Below are 15879 nucleotides of genomic sequence, written 5' to 3' on the forward strand. Positions count from 1 at the left end.
CAGGCACTGAATTACAAGTGTTTTAACCCTCTTTGCACTAAACCCTCAGATTGATTTCTGACTCAAAACAGCAGGAGAAACAGCCACTGATCATTTCTGCTCTCTCCACTTGTGAGGCTGATTCTTGGCCTTTGAGATCATTTTTATCAGCTCATAAACACCTTCTTATTAAGGATCAAATTTATTTCCTGGGGAAACTTTTACTCCCCATGCTTTAGTTGCATCCAGGACTAATGTGCCTCAGCCTTAGGACAGAACTACTTGACCTGGTTTTACATTGTGGCTGCCTTGAGAAAGATGGAGCTCGTGCTGCAAAAGGACAAAGGTTCAACTGAGGGGTGCATTGGGCTGCTCTGCCCATCACAGGGTCTCTGTAAAGCCAAGACTGCAGGAATGTGATGAATACTGAAAGGGGAACCAAGGGGAACCACCTTTGATATCTTGACCATATGCTGGCAGGACAGGTCTCCCCTTGCAGCAAGGAGCTGAGTTTCTAGTCACTGTTTCTGAATACAAGGCCACCAGTTTGCTTTTCAGGACCCTGCTTGCTGTTACTCAGGTGTGCAGGCATTTTAGAAAAGCTGTGAAGCCAAACAAGGACTGAAATCTCACTGAGAGACAAGGAAGTGGCCAACACAACTTACTGATGTCTCTTCCACCAAATCAAGGAGGGGTCTGTCTGTTGTGGAAGAGTCATCCACACCAAGACAGCAAGCCCACGATCCCCCAGAAAGAGAATGCCTGTTACATTCCCAGAATTACACTTTTCCAGTCAAAGCATTAAAAACACCAAGAGGAAGGTTTCTGAAGCAGATGCTTCAACTTACATGGGAGCTTACATGGGAGTGTTCAGCTTACATGGGAGTGTTCTGAATAGAGAAGCATTTACAGTTAATCAACAAATAACCCCTCTTAGGGTACCAGAGCTCCCACAGATGATTTGGAAAGGGATCACGTACTTGGGAACACGCACACTTCTGGCACAGTCCCAAGCAAGATCATGTCTTGACACAATCCCCTCGTGTCTGGCACCAGTGACCAAAGCAGAGCCCAGGACAGCTGGGCAAGGAAGCCCATGGATGCTCAGCACAGCTTCCCTCCCCGTGCCACAGAGCAGAGCCTTGTGCAGGATCTCCTGGACCCCCAGCTCTTCCATGCCTAGGAAAGTAAATGGCCACCTGAGCTGCATCACACCTGACACCCATACTTCCAAATCTCCTTCCTCCAGGGTGGACTCCCAGGGCCTTCCCTGCACCTTTCCTTGTTATGGCAATTCTACCAGGTCAGTGAGCAGGGGGAACAGGGCTTGGTCCCTCAATGAAGTAGTTCTGCAGAGAAAATGAGCCACAACAGCAGGAGCATGCCCAGGAACAGAACCTGAATTCTGCAGCCTTCAGAACAGCATTAAGCCCTGGTGTTGAGCATTTGTGTATCATTTCCACAATTACAATTCTCAGCAGCTTTCTCACCAGAGAACACAGCTGTCACCACTTTAACTGCATTCGTTCATCAACACTGACTGACCTTCATTCACAATCTCCCTGAGCAAGTATTTCCAGCTACCTGTCTGTGGTGGCCTTGAAACACCCAGCAGCCTAATTCTGGGATACAGATACCTCTCGAGCCATTTCCTCACATGGAGCTGTGAACACCATACATAATCTTTCCAATAATCTGCACTGAGTAAGGCCTGCTGAGTCACTATCTTTATTTTTCTGTAGGCATAAATTTTCACAGCCCACCACGAGTGCAGTGCAAGCAGTTCCACAGCAGTGCAGACCAAAAGAATATTCCTATCATGAAGGAATGAGGGGTGCTTTATCATCATGACCTGGCTCCCTAAAACAAGGAGGAATTGAAGATAAAAATCTCTTTCCCCAGCCCTGCCCCACCCACACTGACTGATCTGGTCAGCGTTGCTGCCTCCACCAGCTGTCCTCCAGGAGGGCTAATGGGGAGCATGATCCCTTGTTGGTTAGTCATGTCCCAGGCCATTTGTGCTGCCAGTTAATGGAGCTGTCATCTGCTCATCCTGGATCGTGTGCTATAAATACACCTTGTGCTTTTGTCAGCAACCTAAGCTAACAAAGTTTTCCACAGCAAGGAACTCCAAAGAAATTCTGCATTCTTAAATAAAGTTATAGGTGAAGCTGTAAAATCTTCTGCTCACCTCTGATGATTTGGTTTGGTTACCTAAAAATGTTTAATTAGGGAAAGGAAACATTTTTAAAATTATGAAGATTAATTCTGCCTTTTCTCATTCCACAGCTTCCCTTATAAACACACATTTAAATAAAAGGTGTTGGGATTTTTTCCTCCCCGAGTCGTGCCACAAGAAACAGTGTGAATCTGGGGAACAGACAGCAGAAGAAATGATGATCTGACCTTTGCCTATAAAACAGCTTGGGAGGCATGGGGGGAAGTTCAAGAAGGTTTTTCCTCCTGTGAAGCGTCAGGCAGCCACAGGAATGTACCTCTAGGAACAGGCTGGCTAGATAAACTGGATAGAACAAGTTCAGAGCAGTGCTGCAGCTTGCTCTGACACCACGTCAAGGGGTGAGAGGGAGAAGCAGGGAGAGTTTGGGGTACAGAGGCAAGCAAGTGATGTGGGGCTGCTGCATTGCACCCTCCACATCAGCAAGACAGTGGTGGGGCTTGCAAAGGAAGGGGCACAGCTGCAGAGAGCAGTGTCACAATTTGTTTTGGTAGCTGCTGCATCTCAAATCTGTGTGCTGGAGTGCTGGTTTTTGCTGCCAAGGCTTGGCTGTGGTCATGAAGGAGCTTGGGTAGGGCTGGGATCAGGCTGAGACATGAAGCTGTGTCCCTCAACAAGCAGGGCTGGGATAGCAACATTTCCACTTTCTAATGATAAGTCTTATGAACTCTGGGTAACAGCAAGATCACTGTGTGGGTGGATTTATGTTGAAATTAACTTATGTTTAATCACATACAGCACATAGTTGGTTTTCTGTCTACTTTAACAGGGTCTGTTTCCTCCAAGGATGGTACTTGCCTGGACTTGAACAACAATTCAGATTAAGGTAGGATGCGAAACTGAAGCACAGCTGTTGGTCCTGAAGAACTGCAACTGTGGGTATCCCCTTGTGGAACAAGAACATCTTGATCCCATTTGGTTTAGCTTAGCTAAAAGGATGACAGCATAAGTCACACTTCTGAATAGTCTCCCAAATTATAATTTGGCTAAATTCTTATTAACAGATGTAATTTCTGTCATGTACAGTTAATGAAGTCAGATTATTTTTTTTTAAATTTGAAGCACTATTTCAAAAATATTTTGCTACTTTAACATTTTACTGTAGCAGTTCAGATTTACTTTGGGGTTTTTTTTGTTTTTATTTTTTGTTTTGTTTTATTTTGTTTTGTTTTGGGGGTTTTGGGGGGTTTTGGGGTTTTTTGTTTTGGTTTGGGTTTGGGGGTTTTTTGGTTGTTTTTTTGATTATTGTTGATTTTACATGTGTGTGAGTTATTTTGGCTAAAGTACTTGTGAATGCAGTTTAACCTGCTCAGAGGATTCAGTTGCTGCTGAGTTTGGCCAGGGCTGGGACCACTGAGTAAGGACAGCAGGTGCCATCCACAACTCTCTGCTGGGATGTCAAACCTCAGCACTTACTGGCCAGGCCAAACTGAAGATGTGCACTGCCAATAAGCAGTGCTCTGTGGCACAGAGCTCACTCCAGAACACTAGCTTTACACTGTCATAGCTTCCACAGAGGCCACATGGTTAGAAAATAGAGCAAGGGCAATGTGAATCGAATCCAGCAGTCCTTAGATGGAGCCCACTGGAATGGCTTTTCCTCTCAGTCATGCTAGAGAGACTCTGGAACATCCCTGTACAATAGGCCCCTGCAGATATGGACTTACTCTGGTACTAGTGACTTTCAACTTGATCCAGATGTTTAAAACACGCTTCAGGAAGATACATTTATATTCATTCTACAGATCCCATTGACAATACCACCCGATGCACCAGGAATCTAAATGACATGTCCAGATATACAGAAGCCAGTAGAGAGAAGGTAAGGAATACTGAGTCTCTCACAGAAGAGAGGAGACATTATCTGAACTTTCTGTACTGTTGTGCTTTTTTTTATGGAATATGCACAGAAGAGACAAACACAATATATTTTTATTATCTCAGTTCTTCCTGTGCTGAAAGCAAATCTAGTAGTTCAAATATTTTTTTCTTTCAATTTACAAATGTTTAAGATCTGATAAAATAGTATATATCTGTAGTTGTAAGCAATACATAAATTTTTCTTTAAAAATAATGACAAAGTTTGTGGTAAACATATTTGTGTGCAAATGCATTTATCCTTCCATAGTTAATCTACAGGAAGGAAGAAGGGAACATATGTAATAAACACAACTGTAAGCAGCATAGAATAAAGGGAAGACAAGTAAAAGTGCCTTAGAAATGCTGCTGGTAACAGCGTGCTCTTACAGATTTTTCCATGCTTTTCTTGCAGGTTAGATTACAATTGTTCTCTCAGTATATTCAGAAATTCCTGGACCAAACTCTTCCTCAATATAATTCCACTTGGACTGATCAGGACGAATTTAGCCTAGTGATCCAAAATCGGAGTCGGATTCTTTCTCAGATAAAGCAGAATATATATTATGAAACTGAGGAGTAAGAGCATAACTAAGGGACTCAAAAAACAAAGCCTCTCATCTTTCTGACTTTATTAAGGCAAAACTCCAACAGCTGTACCTCAAGGTATTGAGCTTTTCCCTTTTCAAGACCCATGCTGTATGCTTCTTCTTCTCTGTTTAACACTTGCTATTCTTACAATTAACATTTATAATCTCTATAAGGGAAACACATTAGAGAAGAAAAATTTCTGGCCGTTTGACACAGTGAAGTTGTTGATTCACAACTTTTGTAACTGCAGCCACCCTGCACAGAGACATCCAGCTACAATGTAGTGATGCTACAGAACACAATTGGCTGGCAATCTCGGGCAGGTGCTGGCTCCAAAACAGCTTTTACTACTTACTATGACTACTTATTTTTCAAAATACAGTTCACAAGTTTTCATGTCAACTATGTCCTCTCTAAAGACTGTGGTTTTCACCTTGTTTATCTTCTCTTTTTGTCTTATTTATTTAACATGCTCTGGCTTCACTTTTTCTATAATCATCGAATCATTTAGGTCAGAAAAAGATCATCTTACATAGTTGTAGTTTACTAATTTACCAGAACTGCAAAAATTTAAAAAGCCCATAAGTATTAGAACTATCTTCACAGTTGTGTGAAGATAACCTTCTGACAGGAATGTATTTAAAACTAAAAAAGAAAAAAACAATCAAAATAATAAAAAGCGAAAGAACAAAATCCCCAAACCACTCATTAAATATTTTCCAGACTTCAAAAGAATTGTTCAATTAAGAATAGAAAGGTGCCCCACGCCCTTTATTTTTAAAATTGTGCCTGATGTAAAACCAGATAATGAAAAACCTTGAAATATGAAAGATAGCTATCAGGTTTTTAAGAAGTGATGGTGAAATAAACATCTCTTCTGAAAACTTCTTTTCCCCAAGTAATTTTTTTTCAGTGCAATGTAACATTTTCCCCTTCTACCGTGAAAAGAAAATACACCCATTCAAACTCACACATAAAAAATTCTCAGTGTAGGAATCGATGAACACAGACTCTGGGAGATGAGCAGTGACACAGAGGGAACAACAGAGAAGATGACTTGGGGTTATGACTGCTCTCTGCTACAATGTCAACAGCTAGGTCCTTGCTCAGAGGCCACCTTTGCTTGTCTGGGCTGGAGGGACAAAGGCACATATCTACACAACCTTCTGCTGGTGCTATGATAGACAGCAGGGCAGAGAGGAACCAGCTCTACCTTAGCCCAGGTCCCCACCCTGGGAGGGCAAAGCCTCAGCAGGAAGGGGATTAACACCATAATGCTTTTGGCTTGGTGGAAGTACACACCAAATTCTGGCAAGATCAGATTTCACCACTGCTCTAGTAAACAGGGCATGTGTTTGCCATTTCACCCACACAGAAGCCTACACCACAGCAATACATTCTGCAGTCCCACAGGTGGGCAGCATGGGCCTTTCCCATCTTAATGAACCGAGCATATCATGAGCATAAAAGGCCCTTCTGGAATGGGGTTGAAGTTTGTTTAATCTAGCACTCCTTCAATCAGATTCACATTTCCCACACTAACCTTGCCCTAGTTTACTGCCACGTGCCTTTCTGGAAAAAGGGAAGTTTGGCTTTGAGGGGCTGCTCTAAAAAATCTAAGGGGGTAGTAAAGTTACAGCAGAAGCCATCTCAACAAAGGGCTCAACTGAAGTGACTGCTCCTATAGGGGAAAAAAATAGCCTGAGAATAGCTGTCCAATGAGGTTTGCTGCATGAGCATAAGGAACAGGCCAGGAAGCTGCAGAACATAAAGAATTCCTGCTGTGTTTGCCCCAGTGTGTCTCCTTTAAACTCAAGAGTGTGCATGAAAACAGCCTCTGAGTGCATTAGCTTTTCACATCTGGAGGCGTGGCTTCAGTCCTGCAATAGCCCACACGTCTCCACTTCTTCACTAAAGACAAAAGTGTATCCAGAGGCATGCAGTTATCCAGGGGAACCCCACAATTAAAGGGAAAATAATGCATGCTCACTTCCAGATAAAATCTGACTACAGGTTTCCAGCATCTTGCATTTTTTCTTGAGAAATACTCACAAGCTGTAAAAATCCTCTAGTTTTTGGAACAACTCTTTTGAACCTGAGAATGTACAATACAGAGAAGTATGGATGAGTATTTAGGAGATGTAAAGCCATGCTTAGAGCACAAAACCCCTTAACTCACAGGTACCAAAAAGAGGGGCTCCCATATTCCCTTTCCACCTACTGTCTCTCACTACTCCCAGACACAAAGTTTACTGTGTGTTGCCCTGATCCTTGTCATATCTGCCAATGAACCATTTAAATATGTTAAAAGGGTACAAAGCATAGGGCAGCAGGAAAGCTACATGTATTTCCAGTGGTTTATGGGTTTTAAAAACCAAAATATACAAAAATAATCTCCTGAGACAGCCTAACAATTGACAAAACAGTGAGGAAGTAGACACCAGAAGCTGAAAACTGTGAGTAGTAGAAGTCACACACAGAAAAGTATTTCTTCTCTTTCCAGGTTTTGCAGCAAGCTATCTCTGAGCCTTTTGGCAAAGGTTTGAGACCAACAGGAAAAAGCTGCTTGCTATGCAACTGCAGAAAACTGGGCAACTGTGGGTGCAGACCAAAACTAGGAATGGGCTCAACCAGGGATTAAAACAAGTTAATAGACTGTAGATTCCTTTTGCTGTCCTTAGAGTTTTTTCTAAACATGAAGGTCTTTGCTTGAGGAATTTCCTTGGCCACTGATTATCAGAAACTGGAATGCTTAAAAGCAGGATTTAAGGAGGATCTCTCTCTGCCCTCTTGGGATCTGCTAATGCCTGCTACCAAAAACCAGAAGGTTAAATACAACTTGGCACAAAACCATCCCAGAAGACACTGCCTTTAACTGGTTCTGACCCAACCAGTAAGGCCAGGCCTGCATTAGCCAACTTATTCTGTTTCCAGAACATGGCTGTTTTCCAAGCATGGATTACAACTGAACACAACCCCTGCTGCCCTCTTCATGCAAAGGCGACTATTTCACCATTGAGCCTCTTTCACATGACAATGCCACAAACACTTGAACATATTGTCAAATATTTATTACATGCCTGGGCTTGTGTTATCTTTGGGCACCACCAAAGTCCTTACGCTCCTGGAAAGGTTTCCTCACACTGAGGGTTCAGCTGGACTAAGCACTTTGAGAACTCCTCTTGGAAGGCTTCCCAGTTCATCCATGTAGGCTTGATTGACCAAACCAATGTTGTATCTCTTTTAAGGGTTGGTAATCAAGCTGCTTAGCCTCTCTCCTGGACCATTAGCACTGTCATCATTCCATACAGCAGCATGACCCCTGAGTGCTCCGCTCTTAACATTCTCCTGCTATGACAAACCAGCCTTTTCCCCTGGTACAAATTTGCAATTTCTCTGCTTCCTATTTAAGACAGTTATTAAACCTGCAGTGTGACTATAAGACTCACCCCTTGATTATCAGCTTTCCCTAACAGCCTCCTCTGAAAAACTTCAACAAAAGCCTTTTAGGAGTGCAAATAAGTTACAGTAAATCTAACATTTCTCCCATTGCACTACCTTAACTTTTTGAAAGAATTCTAATATATTAGAGGAAGTTTACACTTAGAGAAAGTTATGCTGGTTTGCACCACAGTACTTTATAATGACATCTATAATGACTTTCTCAACAATTTTCTTAGGCACTTAAATGAGGGTCATGAGTTTATAATTCCCTGGATCACCCTTATCATCTCTCCCACCTCAATAAAAAGAACACTGGCAATCTTCCAGATTCTTATTATAGCTGTAACGATAAATTAAATCAAATTTATTTTGGGGTTGTTTTTTCCTAGGAGGTAATTCAGCTAATACTAAAGAAATAACTGCTGACTTAGTAGATTAATGGAGTTCAAATATTACAATATTAATATTCTCTATATTTACATGTACATGTCAGTCAATCTCAAACTGCTTTAACAACAAAGCCACTATCTTTGTCTCCATTTTGAAGACCAGGAAAATGAAGCACAGACAAGGGCATTATGGGGCAAAGTTACGAGCAGAATCCAAGTCTCATATTTGTACCACTGCCCAATAAATCATGAGTTTCAATGAGGGCTTATTAAGTATAAAAGTATCTCTACTCCTGCCAGCTCTTTACCAAAAGATAATGTTAAGTGCACCAGTTATTCCAGTGTAAAAAGTATTTTATATTCTCATTTTCTCTTCTTAATTGTCCCTTGAGCCTCCAGAGGTATTCAGGCTCATCAGCTCTCTAGTGGATATAATAATTCTGGAAGAAAATTACAAGTTTATTTATTTATTTGTCCTTTTAACTTCCATTCATTCGTCTTGGTCTCTAGCTTTCCTACAAAAGCATACACTTCACTACTTGCATGACTCATACTCAGCTTATTTTCCCCTCACCAACTATTGCTCTGCTCTACACCATTATTTGTCTCTTCTCATTTAAGCATTTTTTTCCTTTCTTTATACTCCTTTTTCTCCCATTACACTATAAAAATAAGTGTCATCATTCTGTTTGACTCTTTCATTTGTATAAGCATCTAATCACATTCAGTAGCACCAAGCTGATGGATTCAGAGACACCCTGCAGTCATCAGTTCCGTGCAGTGAACAATTAGGTTCTTAATTTTTTTTCAGGACCAGATCCTCAGAATGGGCTAAAATGGAGGTGCTCAGTGCAGCCAAAGACTAGGAGTGAAATCAGTCTCCCTCTATGAAGTCAAAGGAGTACTCTGCCTTGTTTCAGGCTCTTTTTAATTAGCTTCCTCAGTCTTCTTTTCTGATCTCAACCTGATGATTCTTTCATTCCTCTTTCCTGAAAAGAACACTTCCTTGATTCTAGGTATCCCATTAACATTAATAACTTCAACATACGTAGTGTCTGTTACCTAAAAGAATCCCGAGGAGCTTTGGAAACCCTACATGTACAGTTTCATTGACTGAAGGAACTCATCCATGAATGGGAGGAGGATATGCATCAGCTGTTTATCAGCTCATGGAAACATGGACAAAACACAACAGGACAAATGTTGCAGATTGACAACATACTGAGAAGTTTGGTAAGCAAAATATAATTCTCTCACCTGGTATTGGGTTAGACATTACTGTTAACACCCTTTTTCTAGGAAAAGTGTCATGGGATAACTACTAATAACATTTTTCAAATTTTCAAGTAAACACTTCATCCAAAATACACCAGGTGAAATTTCAGCTCTTGCTTCAGTATTTGTGTGCTGAAAAGAAACAGGGAAGGGAAGCTCAACTTGAAAGCTCCCATGGTATGGCAAAAATGAGAGCTAGCTCTACAGGTAAGTTCATGGTCTTCCTTGGAAAAGTTTACAAGCAGCGATATAGAATACTGGAATCATGATGGTTGGGAAAAACTTTTTAGATAATTGAGTTCAGTCATCAAACCAGCACCCTCACCACGTTCACCATTAAACCATGCCTTCAAGTGCCATATCTAAGCATTTTTTGAAAACTTCCAGAGATAGTGATTCCACAACCTCCCTGGGCAGTCTGTTCCAATGCTTTACAACTCTTTCTGCAAAGATTTTTTCCTATATTCAACCTAAGCCTCCCCTGGCACAACTTGAGGCCATTTCCCGTGATCCTTTCATTTGTTAGCTGGGAGAAGAAGCCACCCCTCACCTGGCTACAGCCTCCTTTCAGGGAGTTGTAGAGCATGATAAGGTCTTCCCTGAGCTTCCTTTTCTCCAGACTAAACACCCCTGACTCTCTCAGTCCCTCTTCACAGGACTTGTGTTCCAGACCTCTCCCCAGCTCCACTGCCCTTCTCTGGACACCCTCCAGCACCAGAATGTCTTTCTTGTAGTGAGGGACCCAGAACTGAACACAGCACTCAAGGTGTGGCCTCACCAGTGCAAAGGGCCAATCATGGCCCTGGTCCTGCTGGCCACACCATTGCTGATCCAGGCCAGGATGCCACTGGCCTTCTTGGCCACCAGGGCACTGCTGGGATCATGTTAGCCAGTAGCATGAAACAAACATGCCCAGAAATACATCTCAGTGGGCCCCTTTCAGACAGGACTGCAGACCTGCCATGGTCCTGTGGCCAATGCACAGGATCCCAAGGGATACACGGGTGGATGCCAGCCTGGTCAGGCAGAGAGAATTGGCAGTGGTTTCTCACAGTGGCTTGTGAGAATTTTAGGGAGTTGTAGGAATGTGATAACTTGTTAGTATAAACAATCTGCAGGTGGTGTTTTTCCACTTTGTTCTCCTGTTCTTCTCAAAGACGGTGTGTGAGAAAGATGTTTTTTATTAACTAGCCAGTCAAGTGGAATGCATCCTATCAGTCTATATGAACCGAAGAATCCTTTGTAATAAAGCCTCTTTTTCTGCTCTTGCAATTGGGTCTCTCATCTGTTCTTGTGTCATTCTGGCTCAAGGGTGACATACACTCACTCATGAGCACATTTTGCCTTACTTGGGACACCTGACCAAATTATTTGTCCCATGGAGAGCTGTGTATCTTACAGCCAATCCTGGCTTATAACAAACTCCCCATTTTTAGGTTGGCAGATACCAGATTCAGTATTCCTAAGACATCAGGCTGCAAACCATGGATTCAAAAAGTACCATGAGAGCTCTGCCACCTGGACAGCAGAAGTCAGCAGGTAGCTCTGGGTGATATCTCCACCAGTTATCCTAATGTAAGTCACCTCTACTTATGTGTCAGACCACTAGAGATGTAAGCAATGTTGAAGTTTTTTCAAGCTGCAGATCAGCCCTAGATCAGGAGCATGCAAGAGCAGTTCTATTCTGCTCCATCCTGTACCTTTCTTAGAAGCAGACATTTCATGTAAGCTGTCTTTTCCCTTTTTTCTTCATCATGCAGCTAACAATACCTGGGCATGGAATCAAGGCATTTAAGCTGTAGGTACCTCAGTGTCACACTTTGTAGGAGTCATGCTTTTCAGTAAAATTCTCATCTTTTCCTCTCCCTCTTCAATTAGTCATATTAGTGTCTCCCACCAAACAATGACCTGCCCAGCCTAGTAATTTAAAAGATGAGATGAGAGAGCACTTCACAGTACAGTGCAACTACATTCTTTTATGAGGATAACTACTGGAAGACATAAAACAAGCTGCTGAAAGGCCAGATATATTTACTCCTAGAAAGAAAACAGCCTTCCTCTTGAATATTTTAGAAAGCTAAAACCAACCCTATTTCAAAACACTGTTTGTCCTTACCCACTCCTACAAGCTATGTCCTCTGTCATTTACAACCTGTTTACATTAGCTGGCAGATGGAGCCATTACTGCCCTTCTGGCTGATTTTCCCAGGTCTTTAAACTCTTCTTGAGCTGCTGCACTTGCTATCACTGCTTTGATCCAGAGACTGACAGCACACTACTTACTGCTGCAGCTTTACAATCTATCCTGGAATTTTTATTCCTGCCATTTCTCTACTTTACAGGCCTTCAAGCTGAAGCACTCTGCAAAGGAGCTCCTGGAATCTTTTATGTAATGCATTAGCTTTCCATGGGTGAAAGCAACCTGTGTTTTCTCTGGAGTTTGTTATCTGCCAGTATTACAATATTCATTGCCCACACTGTGCCTCAGACATGGCAGGCCAGTCTGTTCTGTCATAGCACCAAGATCTGACTCTTTGGACTCTCTTCTTCTCAGTCTTTCAAATCTAAAAGAAGGAAGTTTTGGTTGTCACTTACAAATGTTATTGAATTAACTTCTTTCACCTATTAATACTGCAAGTTAGGGTGGAAACACAATGAGGAAGCCCAGTCAGAGTCTTCCAAACTATGGCTAGTGTTGAATTTCAACCTGTAAAAAATAATTTTAAAATGAAGGATAAATTATGTATAGAATGAAAAATAACTATTCAGTATAATAAATGTGTATATTATCTATCCATTTAAGTTATTGCTACCAGTGTTTTTCTTCAGATATGAAGGAAGTATGTAATCCCCTAAGCTGGTCAGTGTGAAATGTACATTTTTAATTTGTAAGCTTATCAGGAATACTACACCCTATTTCCAACTCACAGCAAAATTACATCTAGCTTGTATTACTTCTCTCCTTGCAGCTTCTACCTTAAAAAAAAAAGGCAGCTAGTCAATCTTAGGAGACGACTTGACAAAGGAGACACATTTCAATAGGATTTAACAATAAACAGCCACCTCAACAAAGAGAAGCCTTCCCCCGCCTCCCCACTAAAGCAGCATCAGACAAGAAACTAAGTGAGACATGTTAACAGAGAAGCATTCCAATTAAGGTGTTACATCTCCTCTAAAGCACAGACCAAAGGCTACTGCTGCTGGGGAAGCTGGGGGATGCAGAACAATAATTGTCATTTAAGCACTTCACTCCCTGCAGCCCGCACCCTTCCAGCGGGTTTATCTCTCTCCAATTACTGCTCTCATTTGTGTTTCAAAGTGTGCCATCAGGAGCCAGGGCACAGGCACCAGCCACGGTGACACACAGCAAAGTCAGGCCCGCTGATGCTACACCTTGGGGACACCATGCCCAGAACCCACCCCCCCATCCTGACACCATGCTGTGCTCCAGGGGCACTCAGGGAATCACCATGGCCAGGGATGGGAAAGACTTCCCAAGCCTGGCTGAGAGCCTGCAGGAGGCCACAGAGGAGTTTTTCAGGAGGAGGTCAGGCATGAAAGACACACGCTGGATACCAATGGTACACGTTTTGTTTCTGATGCATCTCCTGATATTCCATCATCCCTGGCTGCATTTTCTAATCCAAATCCACCTCAAAGCTGCACAACAGCAGACAGAGTTGGTGTACTTTTGGTGTACTATGTATGACTGTTCTTTATTCTTCACACAGAATGGTAAGGTTGGAGAGGACCACTGGAGGTCTAATCCAACCTCCTTCCTTGAGCATGCTCCCCAAAAATTCATTAACTCAGGATTGTGTCCAAATGAATTTTGAGTATCTCCTGGGAAGGAGACTCCATAACTCCATAACCTCTTTGGCAGCTTGTTCCAGAGCTTGGTCACATGTACAGTAAAGAACTTCTTCCTCATGTTCAGGTGGAACATTCTGTTTTTTTCTTTTTTTTCCCCACTTTCTTTTACTGCTGCTCTGTTGCCTCTCATCCTATTGCCGAGCACCCTCAAGAAGAGCCTGGTCCATCCTCTTGATACACCCTCTTCAGATATTTATAGACATTGATAAGATTCCTTCTCAGTCTTCTCCAGGTTAAACTGGCCCAGTTCCCTCAGCCTTTCCACCAGAAGAATGCTCCAGCCCCATTTTCACCTTCACAGCCTCTCAGGAGCCCCATTTCTCCAGTCCTAAGGACCCAAAAACTGGACACAGTACTCCATGTGAGGTCTCACCAGGGTGTGAGTACAGAGCACCAGTATCTGTACTCTTGTAGCACCTACACGCAGAAGCAGCACCGTGGGGGCCACAATGCTGGATGTTTATACCTGTGCACTTGAGCAGGTTGAAGATACTGGATTGATCAAAGAGGAACATGGATTAAAAAAGGATTTTCAGCTTCTCAGCTAGGGAATGGTCACAATACATATTGGTGGGGTGCCGTTACCTGCCTGCACAGAGCTGGGAGTGGATGCGAGAGAGCCTAGGATGACTGTGGGAAAGCTGGAATTCCAGAGGGCAACTGCTACTCTGTGGAAGCGAGATGAAAACACAGCACCTACAGCTCCTCATTTACTGCTTTGCTTCCTAAACAGTGCAGCTAAGACAATAAAACATAAAAGTTCATCATTACTTAATGGATTCCCTTCACTGAAGGTTGAAGCCTGCCTATTTGCCAAGTATCACAACAAAAATTTACCACCAGTTTTAGAGGTGTATCAGCTCTTTAAACAATCCATTTACTTAATAGTATTTGGAGCTCAGGGATCACTCTTCCTTGCTGACAGAAAACTCTGTGGTGCCTGCATTTGTCAGCCTGCTCTGTGACATCTCATCACCACAGGAGGTGCAGCAGAGACCTCTGAGAGGGAAGAACCACTTCAGCTAGATCTAATTCAACACGGCCTCTGCCACTGAAAATAGTATTTCTTCTGATATCTGCAGTCAAAAAGAATCAGGGTACAGAACCATCGGTTTTATTTACTGACAAGATGCATTTCCATGGGTTTTTCCATGAAAGAACAAATTTTAAAAAATTCTGTGGCAACTCAGACTGTCTGCCCATTGCCCAAATGGAGTGGGATACAAACAGCCAGCAAGTGTGGGACAAATGCTACCTCCTACTTAGGAGTGTGGTAGGGAAAGGGTGTTTGTCTCTGAGGAGCTGCAATCAGAGGCTATGAACTATCCTTAGCATATCTGAGAAGCATTTTTGCTCCATGCTAACCAAGGAGAACCAGAGATCAAGTCACACTAAAACAAAACACACTGCTTGCCTTTCCTTCTTAACTAGCCACCAGAAAAGTGATGGAAGGCTAGGATTTGCTGTGACACCTAGATTGCCACTTCCAAGTTTGAAAAAGCACCTGCATTTAAGGCTCACACGGAGTTTATTTTCCCCTGCCATAATGACCTCTCTCATTGGAAAAAAAATAAAGGATGTTTAAACAAATAAGCTAAAGTAGCTTCTAAAAAGTAGGCAGAGATTGGACTATGGTTAATTGAAGGCCAACAGAATAGTAATTTGCCCCTTTTTTTTGTTTCTTTTTAATTGTTTCTAATTGGGCTTTTTTGGCTGACTGTGTATTTGAAATCCTCTGTATTATTTAAGCTGATCAGTTACTGGCTCTCTATCTGCTAACCTGAGCCAAAAAACCTGCTCTTTTTTTTTTTTGTATCCCAGCCAAAAGAATTTTGTATGGTAAATAAGTCTTCTCCCTCTCCCTGCACTGAGTCACAACACAATGGTAATTTGAAAACCTTCTATTTATCACCAGGAGCAAAAAAATGCTAAGCCAGATAGCAAAGAAGGGTTTGAACCAGGGTCTCCAGAACAAAAACTCCCACCACTACAGTCCACACAACTACTGACTCAGGCAGTCTGCCTCTGAACACCATCATGGCACAGACAGGGCTGTCCTTCTGTTTCAGTTCACACTGGCTTGACTGACCTCATGTTGTTCTGTAATTCTATATTATTTATGATTTTTTTTCCTGCTACAAAATATAACAGCCTTTTGTTACTTGGCTTACCAATCTGGTTCTGCCAAGCTCGAAATCTGCATTTACAATGTAGGCCTTTTTTCTACACTATTTA

The 15879-nt window shown here is 42.3% G+C and overlaps 1 protein-coding gene and 1 long non-coding RNA gene across 5 annotated transcripts in view; one reads left to right on the plus strand and one right to left on the minus strand.

Annotated features, from left to right (window-relative positions):
* The window catches only part of MAML3 (mastermind like transcriptional coactivator 3), a 244940-nt gene that overhangs the window by 188071 nt on the left and 40990 nt on the right, over positions 1 to 15879 (minus strand). The gene's annotated exons all lie outside the window — the stretch shown is intronic.
* Positions 2529 to 4735, plus strand: LOC127059545 (uncharacterized). The gene is made up of 3 exons (XR_007777480.1): positions 2529 to 3041; positions 3961 to 4037; positions 4488 to 4735. It is a non-coding gene; the product is annotated as an uncharacterized LOC127059545 (long non-coding RNA).

Source organism: Serinus canaria, chromosome 4, assembly GCF_022539315.1.
Source record: "Serinus canaria isolate serCan28SL12 chromosome 4, serCan2020, whole genome shotgun sequence".
Classification (NCBI taxonomy): Eukaryota; Metazoa; Chordata; class Aves; order Passeriformes; family Fringillidae; genus Serinus; species Serinus canaria.